Below are 13,812 nucleotides of genomic sequence, written 5' to 3'. Positions count from 1 at the left end.
TGCTGTAATTGCCGGATAACTTGAACATAACTGGGCCATTGCAGCTTTAAAGGACCTATTTGTAAGTTTTGCAACTGCTACATAGCCATCGTTAGCATGAACAGCTCTTTAATTACCTGCTTGCGAAGAGCTTCAGCCATCATCGAGTAAAGGAATGAACTTTGAATCTGAACTTGGAACGTTTCTTGTTAAGTAGCAGATGCTAATGCCGATGTTGACTGTGGCAGTGGCGAAAGTTACAAATAGGTCCTTTAACTATCAGTATTTTTAGATATTTAGATATACATCATTTGTTTTATGCAGAGGATATAACAGGAAGAAAAAGAATAAGTCAAAGACTAAATGTTTTCATGTTTTGTGACTAGTTAAGATACGAAATAATAAACTTTTAGGAGGCAGAAAACGCGTAATATTTACTTCTCTCCATTTCTCATCATTTCTCACGACGTGACTGCTAACGTCTCCCACACAAAAGTTTCAGGCCCCTCTCCCCCGTCCTCAACTTAACAACTAATCACATAATGACACATTTGGTGTGAGTGCTTTAGGGGCTGTGTGGCTCTACATCACAGCTCTGAATGCAGCACTTTATGTCAGATACACCCCCTGAAGAGAGTGACAACTGTCCTCTGTCCCAGTCTGCCCTTTGACAACCAGCCTTTGTGGCCACCCCAGACAGTGCTGTTTGCATCATCGACCACTGTTTGTGCTCTCTGTTTGGAAAAAGATCATCAACAGTGAAGAGAGTGAACAGTGACAGCCTGGGCCATCCACTGCACAGACTTACCACGCCACATGTCAGATTGCCGTCTGCCGTTTCTGCTGTATGTCAATCAGGGGCTCTCTCAGTCTGTTCCTCACCTTGAGTTAAAGTTTTTTATTTCACTGTGGTTGCCTTTGTAGAGAACTGTCGGGTGTCCCCTCTGGAGAGGGATCGGGACCGTGGTTCAGCACAGCGCAATGTAGCGCCTCACTGCCCCTCAAAGCCGGATTTGGAGACCTGCCTGCTGTCTGCTCATGGTGAGTCATCTCTCAAGTTTCATGGCACTTGAACCAATGTATATTGCTGGGACCTCTTAACACCTATTGATGCATCACACCAGAGTCATCACGTGAAGTAACATTCAGAGAACAATAGACGCATTGTTAACCTTGTGTTTTGCAAATAGACCAAGGACGAGAGTACAAGTACATTCTTCTTGTGTAGTGTGTGGTGATTCCTATGGATGAATGGGTAAAATTGCAAGACTTGCATGTGTTCTGTTCTTTCCTATTTTAACCTCTGAAATAACATAACTGTGTTATTGTGTGGTACATTTACTTAAGTAAAGGATCTGACTACTTCTTCTACAACTGAAAGTCACACAGTAACACAAACAAACTAACCGATTGAAGTAGCGGTAGACCAGCAACTCCTGTGATTTACAAGGTAAAATTACTGTTTTTATCAATGAAGTCTGGTTGCTTTGAACACAGTGACGTAACGGCTGTTTCTGGTTAAATAAAGTGGATCTTATTCTTAAGGAAAAAGGTCTGTGTCTGTAAGAATCCTATCCATAATGTTATCAGACATTTATAGTAACAATCTGAACCTGTCAGTGGCAAAAACAAGCACTTTTATTGGACATATGTTGACGTGGACAAATTCATCATTTGATTACATGTGTCTCTATCAATTATTTACACCCAGAAACGTGGGGAAATGAGACGGGTTTGAGTTATCCTTTAATGTGCCTTATCAGTCAACTCCATCTTGGCATTTTATCTTGCATTATCATATGGGCCTTCAGCATGTTTAAACATGTCATGTAAAACAATTGGTGCATGAGTAAACTCATGGGACTCGTCTTAAACCACTTGTTAAAACTACCACACGTCATCAGACAGAAGAAGCTGTTAACACGATGGCAAAAAGTGACCAGAAATAACATTTACCCTTCCATTTGCTAATTTTCTAAATAAATTTAAGCTCGAGCTTTTTTCATTATTCAGGATAATTAAGAAACGTATTTGAATGCTTATTGGCAGCGCTGCAGAATTTTAAAGAGTATTTTCTCCAAACGGACCAGCTCAGCTAATGTCCTGATGTACTTAGTGGTGATGCATCTTTTCGGGAGAGCACTGCGGAACAACCCTGCTGTTTATCCAGGAAACCTCTATCGACATTTTCACAATACGTGTGGCGGAGGTGCCGTCGCCTCTTCAAGAAGCTGTCTGTCAAAAGTAGTCTTATTTTTAAGAAGTGTCCCGAGTACTGATCGATGTGTCGGCTTGGAGCCATATGTAATTACTGTGCGACTGGCCAGCCATGAAATTGTTGTTTGGCTCTGAAATGGATCCAAAGACATTTCATAAGAAGTTTTTTTTTAGAGCAAGCCAAAGTCCAAATGAATAACCATGGCAGCACCAGGAGATGTTTTGCCAGTAAATAAGGTAAGAAGTTTTAAAAAAAAAACAAAAAACATAAGCCAGTGACCTCTGCAGTCTCATTACCAGCCTTTAACGTCGTCTAATCCAAACACATTATGTCTGTAATCTGTTTAGTTTTTTTAAGCGTGCGCCTGAAGACAAACAGCTTCTGTCAGCTGTTAAAGGCAGTGTGTGGAGCCCCCGGTATGCAGAGAGGTATGCGCAGTGACAGTTGCTGCCTCACATGCATGCAGCTGTGGCCTGCAAGATGCGGGCCGGCAAATGGAGTGGAAGAGCAGTCCCATTAAACCTCAGCTCTCCTCTGAGAAAGAGGCTAACAGCTCTGAATGCTGGCCTCTCACTCCCTGACAGAAAGTGCTGACACAAATTTTTTTGTCTGACTAAAATGCCTCCTGACCGCATGACACTGGCTCTTTTCTTCCCCTGAGAGTCCATGGCTGTAAAGCCCAGGCTGCACAAAAGAGACACAGTCTGCAAGTGCTGCTTAGGAGATGGCATAAATTATAATCATGCCATAAACTGGCGCAAAGGTCTGCATTACTCACATTTTAGAGGGTGAGGAAGGAATTTTCTTTGTTTGAGCAGTTAATTGGGTTTGTATGTGTTAAACCTTTATCTTGCACATAACATATCCTGGGAAACAAATGAATTTTTGTTCTGCAAGCCTTTCTGTCAAACTCTCTCTCATCTGACAGCCTCACATATACAGTATGTTTCTTCGACATCTATTCAAAGATGCAAACCCTGTAATTTGCATGTGTCTTGGACTGGAGAAAGGCTGCCTTGTCCCTTTTTGGCCTGCAGCGTGGATCTGTCAGGTTGTGATTGACGCGGCATGGCTCCTGTTGGTCACTGGTGCGGATGTGCAGAGGCAGGACAGTGTTGCTAGGCGCATAAAGCACTGGCTTCTTGTCCTTGAATTGTGCAAGTCATCAAATGTGACGTGCTGTTAACCTCCAGAAGATTTTGGTGGTGTTTTGCAGAGGAGAAAGTGTGGTTACTCATTTCTTCAAGCCTCGTGTTCCTGTTACAGTAGAGCAGCTGCGTTTGTTATTCTTCCAGTAGTACTAGTCATGCTTTGACCAATCAGATGCTTTAGGCAGTAAATCTCTGGTGAGTGCAAGGGAGTTGGGTTGGGAGGTGGGGGAGGGTGACGATGATGAGAATGATCAGTGTTGTCAAGTTGGTGAATCTGGATCTGAAGAGGATGGTTGCTCCCCAGTGGGGTTTGTGGGTGTTGATACAGCCCACAGCTACTGAAGGGGAGTTGTGTCAAATCTGACACGCTGAAACCCACAAACGCCAACACTGACAGCCAGTTGTGACGAAAACCAATTTACAGGCAAAATAAATTCAGTTTGAATTGCGGGGGAGCTCTCCTCCCTGGCTTGATCTTGCTGCTGTAGTTTTTGTTTTTTTTTAAGTCATCCTTGTATGATGGTAGGTTGGCTGGTTTCTCTTTGGGCTCCGCTGGGACTTGTCATCACAAATCCACCAAAGATTCAGATCGAGTTGAAGAGTTTATTTTTCCAAGTAGCCACAATGTTCAAGGAACATGATGCAGGTAGCATCAGGTTGTGGCTACATCCACACTACTATGTTTTTGTTTTAAACGCATCTCTTTTTGCCACATTCGAACCTGCAGTCCACACTACTCCAGAGTGTCCGACCACCTACAGTGGAGTCTTCTGGAAATATTTTAGTTTGAAAACTCGTGGGTTGCATTGCAGTCCGGAGAGGCAGAAACCAGAGACCTTTGGAAATGATGACATAGACGCCGATGGTTGCTCCCTGACTGGGTCTTATCAGCCTTGACTACCAGTAGTGAAAGCAACACGAATAACAAATCACAAGTGTTACCGACCTTGTTGTCTTTGCAAGCAGCTGTTGTGCAGTTAAATACACTACATCTGCCTTTGCTGTTCCTCCTTTGTAGTTTTTTGTGCAACTAATCAACTGCAGAGCGGACAATCTGCTTCCTGTTTACACCGGCTCGCACATGCTCAGTGTATGGGAATGGTCATGTATGTGTGGGTTTTCAGTTTTGGGCTCCACTTAAGATGGACAGTTGAAGTCTGTAGTTAAATTGAAGGCTTTTAGCTTTACAAGCTTTGGTTTTTCTGAAAGGTGATTGAATGAATTCACTCATGACTGAATGACTGAAAACATTAGCAATGGCAAAATAATGAGGTGCAACATGTTCTTAAAATTGCAGATATTGTCAATGACAATTCTTATCCTTCGACACACCAGCAGCCTGCCCGTTGCAGCTCCTGTCATTTGCACTCTGGCTGGGAAAAAAAGATGCATGGCTCTATTGACTGTACAAATTCAGAATTCCTCATAGAGCAAATGGCATAAAAAGCCTCTTGAAGCTCTTTCATGTGCAACTTTCCATATTTCGCCCTGAATGAGCAATTCTCTGCTTAAAGCCAATGCAGCTGCCTCCCATCTGAAGCCACTGAGTCCAGAGCGAACCAATGTGTCCAGCTTCAAAGCTACCAGCGTGAAATGTTTTAACAAGCTGCACAACAATTAAGGCTATCAGCGTACAAGCCAGCAGACACTGTAGAGCATTTGTTTTAAAGCGGCGGCGTGTCTAAGACGTGACAGAGAACATCAGGAGTTAAAAGCACTAGTTGGCTGGTTGGTTGGTTGGTTGTCCCCAAGATGAACATGACACTGTCACCAGCCACTTCTTTTCAGGTCGTCCAGGAAATTCATGCTATTCACCTCGGATCCCAGCACACAGAGGGAGTCGTAAGTGCAGTGAAAAGAGCACAATCCCTCACTGGCTTCCCACTAAACTGCCAACAGCGGTAACAGGAATGGATGACTAATCCAGAGATCACCATACCAGGAATCTAGCTTAGGTTTCTGTGGCTGAGAGTTTTGCCCATGTGTCACCCCTGTATGATACTGGAGACACAACAGGGGCACAAGCATGCCACATGCTAGAACACACCAGCCCATTTGCACAACTACAAAGGCTCGTAAAGCATAATGGTGCCCGGCTTCCTGTCCACGCTATACTAGCCAGGCTCCAACACAGGAACTGAAGGGGACTGAAAGCAGTCTGTGCTAATGTATGGTTTGAGAAATAACACAGGATGAACAGCATGAATAGAGAATCTGTATTGTAGTCTAGACTGAGCTGTACCACAACCTCTTTTACATTTTTTTCTTTCTTGTTTGATTTCATGCATAATAATCGTGGGGGTAGAAGATACAGCCCAGCAAAATTGTAGTGAATTAATTTCCATTCTGTCAAAATCAGGACTTCTTTTCCACTACTCCACTCAAAAACCCCACCTCACTATGTCCTGTGCAATTTGTCGAACTGTGTTTGGACATAATGCAACATGACCACAACATCTTGTGGGTGTTTCTTAGATTACCCGACTGAATGAGCAGGAAACCAATAAGACATTTCATGTGGAGCCTGATTCTGCCAAGTCAATCATGTTTTCCGCATCTCTATCACAGTATTTAGCGTAATTAATGTCTGCATGGGATTGTAGATATGCAGCAGATGCAGAGGTAAACAGAGACATCAAGTTATCATCTGGGCTTTTGAGGGAATTCTTTAAAGTGATGCTCCATTGGGACTGTGTATGCACAGGTTTGTTGAAAATCAGCTCCTCCCCTCTCATCTCTGCCAGCCCTCATTGACAGCTGGGCCCAGCTAACAGCTGCCTCCCCCTCCCCCAGAATCTAATACATTAAAAAAAAACAAAAAGAGTTGGCAGCAAGCGTGCTTTGTAGGAGAGCAAATCATTTTGTAAAGCCGCAGTGAATTTGTGGGTGGTCCCTCTTGAACACAGTCACAAGGTGTAGATTGGCCTTTCAGTTCAGTTTATTTCAGGTCAGTCCTCACTGCCCAGGGGAAGATTTGGTGGAATTTTAATATTGGAGTATGGTAACGCAGCAATGGTTTGGACAAAAACAACAAATAAAGAGACACAATAAAGCAGATGATCACCTGATGTCGATAGTAACGACGATGATGGTGATAAAAAGGAATGATTTTGTTTAGTGGGCCAAGCCAGACTTTGGGGTCCATTATGAGGGTGTTCTCTCTCCTGGGCCTCCCAGGGCCTCTATAAAGTTCAGTAATGAAACCAAACCTGGAGCCTACAACGTGACTTTTTTCTCATTTTAATTGGTTTAAGTAAGATTATGTGGCTACCTTTTTATCCTGATCTTCTGTAGACAAGTTTCAAAGATATTATTGGTATTTCTTTGTGAAGGACACCCCATAGATTTGTGTTTTTCAATGTTGTTGAGAACAAGTGATATGAAATGTATTCATGATTATGGGTTTATGCACCTGCTGATGAGTGCAACCAAAACTGACAGGCATAACAAATAGATGGTGGCAATTTTATGTCACCTGCAGCTGACCTCCAGTATAAACTCCACTATTTATTCCCTGGTGTTGTCTGCTCTTGGCTGTAATTAATGAAATATGCAGGCTTTAGTTCGATCCAACAGGGCCATTGATGGACTTTTAGAAAGTTATTTCTCCTTCACTTATTCCACAGTCCCTCCCTACAGTCACGTTTTTTTTGTTTTTTTTCACTAGTTACACTCAGTGCAGACAGTGTGTATAAAGCTGACTCTTTCTATCTCAAGAGGGCAATAGAACCTCGTCTGTTTCTTTTGCTGATGTTGGCAAGGCCTCGCTCAGCCTGCTAATGTGCGTGGCAGAAGGCCCGATGAAAGGCGCACTCATCTGTCGGCGAGTGACCTTCAGCGAAGAAGGAAGGACTGGAGGTGACCCCGCGTGTTTCCATCAACATAATATCTCTGCACCCTCACCTGCATTACCTGCCGTTTCAGGCAGAGGAGTGCAGCCTCTATTCGCCACCTTAATCATCTTCTGTCTGATTCGCAGGTTCACATGTCTTCAGCTCGTGTGTGAGGACATTTCAGGCGCGCACGCACACACACACACACACACACACACACACAGACAGACACGTGCCTCCTTGAAGACACATAGCGGCTGCTGCTGTATGTGACTGATGTTCTGCAGACATTATCTCCCAGAGGAGGACGCTGTACTCTTATTAAGAATCCTCTGCCTTCTTTAAGTGAAATTAATAAGGACTAGACAGAATGAAGATGCCCTTTCTTGTATGTATAGATCATTAATTTTCACAACAGAGCCTCATCAACCCAACACTTTGGATTAGTCATAATAACACTAGACAAATAATTGCAATGTGACATGAAAGCAATCAAAGTCATTTAATGAAATGAGTCATGATTAATATCTCTCAATTACAAGCCACTAAAATGCTTTGCAGCTGAAGTGGAAATGGCATGGATGACTGCCAGCCCGAGACTTCATCTTAGTCTGAATCTTCAGACTTAACTAACTTCTTCCAAGCCGAGCTCATGGTGTTACGTGAGTGTGGGAGTAAACTGCAGCTCCGTCACTCTGTGCCTGAGCCCCGTTTGATTGACAAACGGCTCAAACGGTGGCTGCAGTTGTAACGGACATTTATTGGTGGTCATCAAATCGCCATCAGAGGTCAGTCGCCAGCTAACGCGCTAATTGGGTCTCGGATTTTCCCGTGGTCTTGTCTGCGCTTTCAATCAAACGTCGGTCCAGCCTGACAGCAATCTGGTGGTGGGCTGAACTGGAAGAGCAAGTAATTTAAGATGTTTTCTCTCTCTCTCTCTCTCTCTCCCGCCCACGCTCCCTCCTATCCTTTGTACCGTCTTCTAACATCCAGATTCATAGTCACAAATAGCAACCCTGAAGGTATCATTGTCCTTGTGAGGCCCACTAACGTGTTTCTTCTTTGTGGTGTTGTATTGCTGGCTGTGGAGTAAATAGTGAGTCTGGAGGAATAAAGGAAAGCACATCTCTGAATCTTGAGATATATGTAAGGGCAAAAAATAAATTTAAGATAGGCATCACATTTCTAATGACAAAACTGCAGTTGGTTGTAGAATTCAAATCCTTTTTTTTTTTTTGCTTTCCACAAGCAAGAGTGATTACATAAAAAAACAGTAGTGCAGCACATCCCTGGAACCTGTCAGCCCCTCTTCTCCACTCTTAAATTAAGTCATTTGCATGCTAAAGGCTTACACACTTATCTCCCGCAGAAACTGTCTGTGGATGAGATGAAAGGAGATTAGAGAGGTGCTGCTAATTCACAGTGGACAAAGAAGTTCTTCACAGAGTGAGTTTGAGCACGATGCTGGTGCACATGGAAACACAGGGCTGGAACAATGCATAATTCATCGAGAAATAGATTCGTCTCCTCTCTCAGTGAGTGTGCCTATGCTTTGGTGCTTATATCAACGCCAGTGTAATTCACAGATTTATTTCCCCAGACGTGAACGAAACCGGAGCCGCTGTCAACAATCACTTTTGACAATTGGACCTGTTTTTCTGTCTTATTTAAGTGTGGGCAGGCACAGTTGAGGGCAGAAACTCATTTGGCTGGCAGCAGATGTCATTATGGGCACACCTAAGCTACTCGCTTCTTTCCTTCTGTTTCTCCTCCTGTTTGGTCGGATGCTGATACTTTATTGATCTGTTCTGTTCTTGTCTCGTGGCTTTGAAACCGTACCCACCCTCTGAATGTCTGAGGACTCTCTGCCCATACCTTTGGGATGCGCTGGGCACATGGACTCTTTGTGGGTTTTTTGTGACATCACCGGCACTATCTGCAGATGTCAGAAATAGAAAGTATAAACACATAACCTCATCGTCATTGGTTCTTTCACCTTCACCTGACTGACAGTCAGAGATAATTATTTTTGCTTCTGTTGTCTCACACCACAGTGAAATGAAAAATGAAAAATTTAATACCTCGATAAAGAGACGAGATGTAAGTACATCAGCTCGGCAGCCTAAAGAATTTCCATCCATTTCAGACGATATAGCACCTTGTGATTCATGCCCCATGCAACTGAATGAAGTACTGTGCCCTTTATGTAGCGAGGCAAAAATTACAGAGTGGATAGGACTGAAGCGCTAATGACTTCAGTGCAGGAAACAACAGTTCGCATTCTGTCACAGAGCTGTAATCAAATTCTCATTTTTAGTAACTGTGACCTTTACCAAGTGTTTCAGTTGCCTAACCTTAGCCCTACCTTAAGTATAGTTTATTTGCCATAACTGGAGAGTCTCCAAGTCTCGCTTCTGATTGGCTTATTTTCTGAGGGGGTTGAATGAAAATATAGTAGATTTCAGATAAACACTCAGAGAAACCAAATCCTGCAAGATTGGATGGTGGATCCAGGTGGGCGGGGCTTGGGGTATGGCTGAAAATGGTCACTGTTTTGTTGTGACATCACAAAGATACAGAAGTCCTGACGGCTTGTTTTAAGGCTCAGCTTCTGAATATAGGTTGTGTGCATTTCTCTGTGGACTGAGGCTTTGATACTTTCACAGTATTAATATAGAACCTAGACCTGATTTGTAATCAAAAAACACATTGAAATCTCACTTTATATAATATGGGACCTTTAACCATGCAGTATCTTCTACTTCCAAAGTTTAAATTTGAGGTGAATCTGGTCTTGTATTTCTTGCACACAGCAAGTGTAAACATCCAACTGTTGGTGAATCTGACTTGAAATACAAAAAAACAAAAAAAACAAACAACAGTATGTCATTTTGTTTCATAGTGAGCTATAATTGAATAGTTGCATTGCTGCAGTGCAACATTAGAAAATATACGACTCTGACACTTATTTTGTAGCCGCAAGCAGCAATGCAAGTCGAAGCAGCTGAGCTTTGCAAGTCAAAGTGGTGCGCCTAGCATTTTTTTAAAATGATGGCTGAAGCTTTGACTTGTGGTTTGTAATGCTTTTCAGCTGCATGTGTCCATATGAAGGGTGAGACGTTATTCCGCACAGCTGCAGTGTGTCTCCTCTACTACACTTTGATTTAAGTTAATTTCAGATGAAGACTTTCGAAACTGACGATTCACAAAGGGAGCCAACCCCAGAGTCCCCCCATGGTTTTCTTTCACTTAGAAGCCACGTTAAGCCTATCAACCACCCAGCTGCACTTAATACACAATAGCCCCAGGCAACGAAGTCCTACACTCTATCTGGCTCTGCTGCTCAGAGATACAAAGTTACTACAAGCCCTCAGCAGGCCTCTGGCTGAGGAACGTGTGGTCAGGCATTTTAAGGAAATGAATTTAACTTGGATGCGCACATCAACTTAAAGAAGAGCCAGTGGCAGCTTGTGCTAGTTGGTTGTTTAGTTATTCCCTTGAAGTGGCCAGATCAACCCATTTAGGGACCATCTGAGGGCTAGTTATTTCGGGCAGAGAGAACTGACAGCGCACAGGGAAGGAGTGGCACTTACAATTCAGTGTGAAACCAGCTCCAGGCTGGCACTGGATCCATGTGACAGCTGAGCCAGGACAAGATGTGTGGGGATGTTATGAGAACTTATCACAGCCATTTTAGCTTCAATTTGGAGCCTTTAAAAGGTATTTGCAGCTTTTTATGTTTTATTCTTTTACAACACCAGATCACTGTGGATATGAAACTTAATTGACTAGTAATTTAATTAAATTCATAAATATAGGAATAGATGACATATAAGCGCAAAAATTAAATGATGTAGGTCTGAACACTAGACTTTTTCAAGACAGGGTTTCAAGATTAGGTCAGAAAGGACCCACCTTTAGGTGCAGATACAGTAGGGCTGGAGTACGGTGGGGCTCCTGATGTTACACGTTGTCACCAGCCGCGTCTTTTTTCACGTGCCAGTGATGAGCTGCACTGGCAGCTTCATGCCATCTGTTGTAAGTCCCACCAGCCTCTGTGCAGGCACCCTGACCAACCTGTAGGAGTCAGCTCTACAGGATGGGATGTGATCCCCTGCTGGCTTCCCACTGATGCACATGACCAGTTGTTTATGTCTTCTGACAAACACAGCCCAGAGTACCATGAGTCAAATGCAGAGTCTCTGCAGTGGTGGGTAAGAATTTTGTACAGATCGACCTTTTCTATTGATCAGTGTCAAATTCAGCTCAAATGCATTCACTGTGATTGAGCATGAGGGATAAATACCTCTGTCTAGACACTGCAGTTCAGTTTAAGATGCCTGTTTTCGTGGAATCCAACCCCCCCCCCATCCCCTTGTTACCTTATTGTCTCACAGAGTGTGATTACAGCAAATAAAATCCCAGACTGCACCCATAAAATGCCACTTGCAGTACACCAGGAGATCTCAGTCTGACATAAATTTAAGACACGATAAACAAGTAAATGAGGAGTGAATGACACCAGTAGATGCTGCAGGACCCCAGCCTGTTTAATTCCAAAAATTCAATCTCAGCGTCTGCCCAGACCAGAGACACCAACTGATTTTAAATGCCTCTATCTCAATGCAAATGTCGGCTTCTGCCGATGTTGATTACCTGCCGTTAGCGGGCTTCTGCAGAATGACCTTCCCTCCTCATGTCATGACTGTATTTGCCCCTTTAAGCTGCCTGTCAAACATCGAACCATTCTTCTTCCTGAAGCTCGGCTCTATTTGTTTGAGCAGGATCAGGACGGTAGAGGCATACAAATGGGAGCCTCTGGGAGGATTTATGCAGAACAAAATTTTCTGTGCATTGGACAGACTAGGTGATGGACAGATCAGTGTCATATGTCAGCAGTGAAGATGAAAGGCTATGATTTAGAGTAGGTTTAGATTTATCTTTTCATTAATACATCTCCTGGCACCTCTGCTCAGCGTGTCAATGCGGATGGTGCAGCAGCACTTCCAAACGGCCAGCAGGTGTAGCAGTGAGGACTGTGAATGAAGAGGCAGTGATGAAGATGGGGAGTGGAGGGAGGACTGGAGGCAGCAGTCAGCGGGATTAATCGAACTGTCTCACTTAAGCATGCTTCTCTCTTGTGGAATCCAATATTTAACACAGTGTTTGACCTTTAGTGTCGTCATTTAGATTCATTTGTTGGTAAATGGTAAACTTTTAAGGATGCTTCATTATGTCCTAACCTTGTGGGATTTACTGAAGGTGATGCTGTATCAGTGGGGCTGTCCCGGTACTTAAACGTCACAGTTTGGAAGATGCTGAGCAGCTCATTTGCCCTCGATTGTGTTTCTCCTCCCTCCTCTGTGTGCAAAGCATGGTTAACTTTACACCGCACATTCACTGCTGCTCATCCACACAGTGCCGGGTTATTGTTCACAGCAGCAACCAAAGGAGAGCGAGGGAGCAGTAAAGTAGCACATTCACAAGATATTAAAATCAGAGTTCTGCTGCTGTTGTCTTTTTGATGTCTGCGGGGGGGGGGGGGTGCTTTTTCATTAATCACTGACAAACCCCTGCTTCTGCACTGTCTGCCTCTGAAGAGATTACGAAGAAGACATGCAGCTGAACTTAAAAAAAAAAAAAACAGTGGTCATGCAGCTCTGAGAGAATAAATAGGTTTTATGCATTTAAATGATTTCTTTCCGTCCTCGATCTGGCGAGGGGAATTTTCTACACCTGCCCACATGGCTCACAGTATTTCATCCCATTATTTGGTCTTGCCGAGACATCCTCCAGAACAAACTGGGGGGAAATAAAGACAATGAATTATGTCCTCCTTCATTTGGCTCTCTTTGAGTCTGATAAAGGTTGACATGCTATTTCAGCCGCTTCCTTTGAATAGATTTGAACGAGAGGGTGAGAGAGGTCTAAGCTGGTTTAAACTGGGCATAGATTTGGTAATGAAACTGCGTGCCAGTTGGCCTGTGTAGGAGGACTTCTGTTTCCCCACGGGGAGATGACACAACCAAAGCACGTAATAATTCACTTGGCTATATGTGGGCCATGTCAGTGTGCTGTGTCTTTGCCTGAGCAGCATGGACCTTACTAGAAAACCTGCAAGGAGAAGAAACCTGCTCAGACCCACAGCTTGATGGGCCATTTTCTTAAAGATCAGATAAGCAGTCGTCAATCATGGAACATGTCACGTTCAGGGGCTCTTGGGAACCTGAAACTTGTCCCAAATGTTGACTTTGCTCTTTAGCATTGAGCCCTGAGGGGTTGAGGTCACAGATGGTGTCCTGACAGTAAGATTTAAATCATGAATCAGTGGAGAGCAGAGCGGGAACTAGTTTCCAGTTTGTGACAGCACACATGATCTGAGTTAACGTCAATTTCCAAAGTGTATTTTAGTAAAATTATCCAATTGCTTAGCTTAAGATAAAGTGAGTTTCTGGGTCAGTTTTAGATTAATTGTTATTGTTGTGTGGTTCTTGGTTCCCACACGTTCCGAATTTGGTAGATCTCTCATTCGGACCTTGTGCTGGCTTCTTCTCCATAACAACTGTGGCTGAGGTTCATAGGGATTGTAGCATTTAGAGAGGTGATTTCTCAGAAGTTGATGTCATTAAGT

At 43.5% G+C, this 13,812-nt stretch overlaps 1 protein-coding gene across 5 annotated transcripts in view; it reads left to right on the top strand.

Annotated features, from left to right (window-relative positions):
• tanc2b (tetratricopeptide repeat, ankyrin repeat and coiled-coil containing 2b) overlaps nt 1-13,812 on the top strand; it is a 141,995-nt gene that overhangs the window by 13,724 nt on the left and 114,459 nt on the right. For all 5 annotated transcript variants that reach the window (XM_071463497.1, XM_071463504.1, XM_071463506.1 and 2 more), the window contains exon 2: nt 904-1,020. The gene's annotated coding sequence lies outside the window, so the exon portion shown is untranslated. The remainder of the gene's footprint in view (nt 1-903; nt 1,021-13,812) is intronic.

This window comes from Trachinotus anak, unplaced genomic scaffold, assembly GCF_046630095.1.
Source record: "Trachinotus anak isolate AG129_WGS33_773 ecotype Australia unplaced genomic scaffold, CSIRO_AGI_Tana_v1 ptg000025l, whole genome shotgun sequence".
Taxonomy (NCBI): Eukaryota; Metazoa; Chordata; class Actinopteri; order Carangiformes; family Carangidae; genus Trachinotus; species Trachinotus anak.
This window is presented reverse-complemented; position numbering and strand designations above follow the sequence as displayed.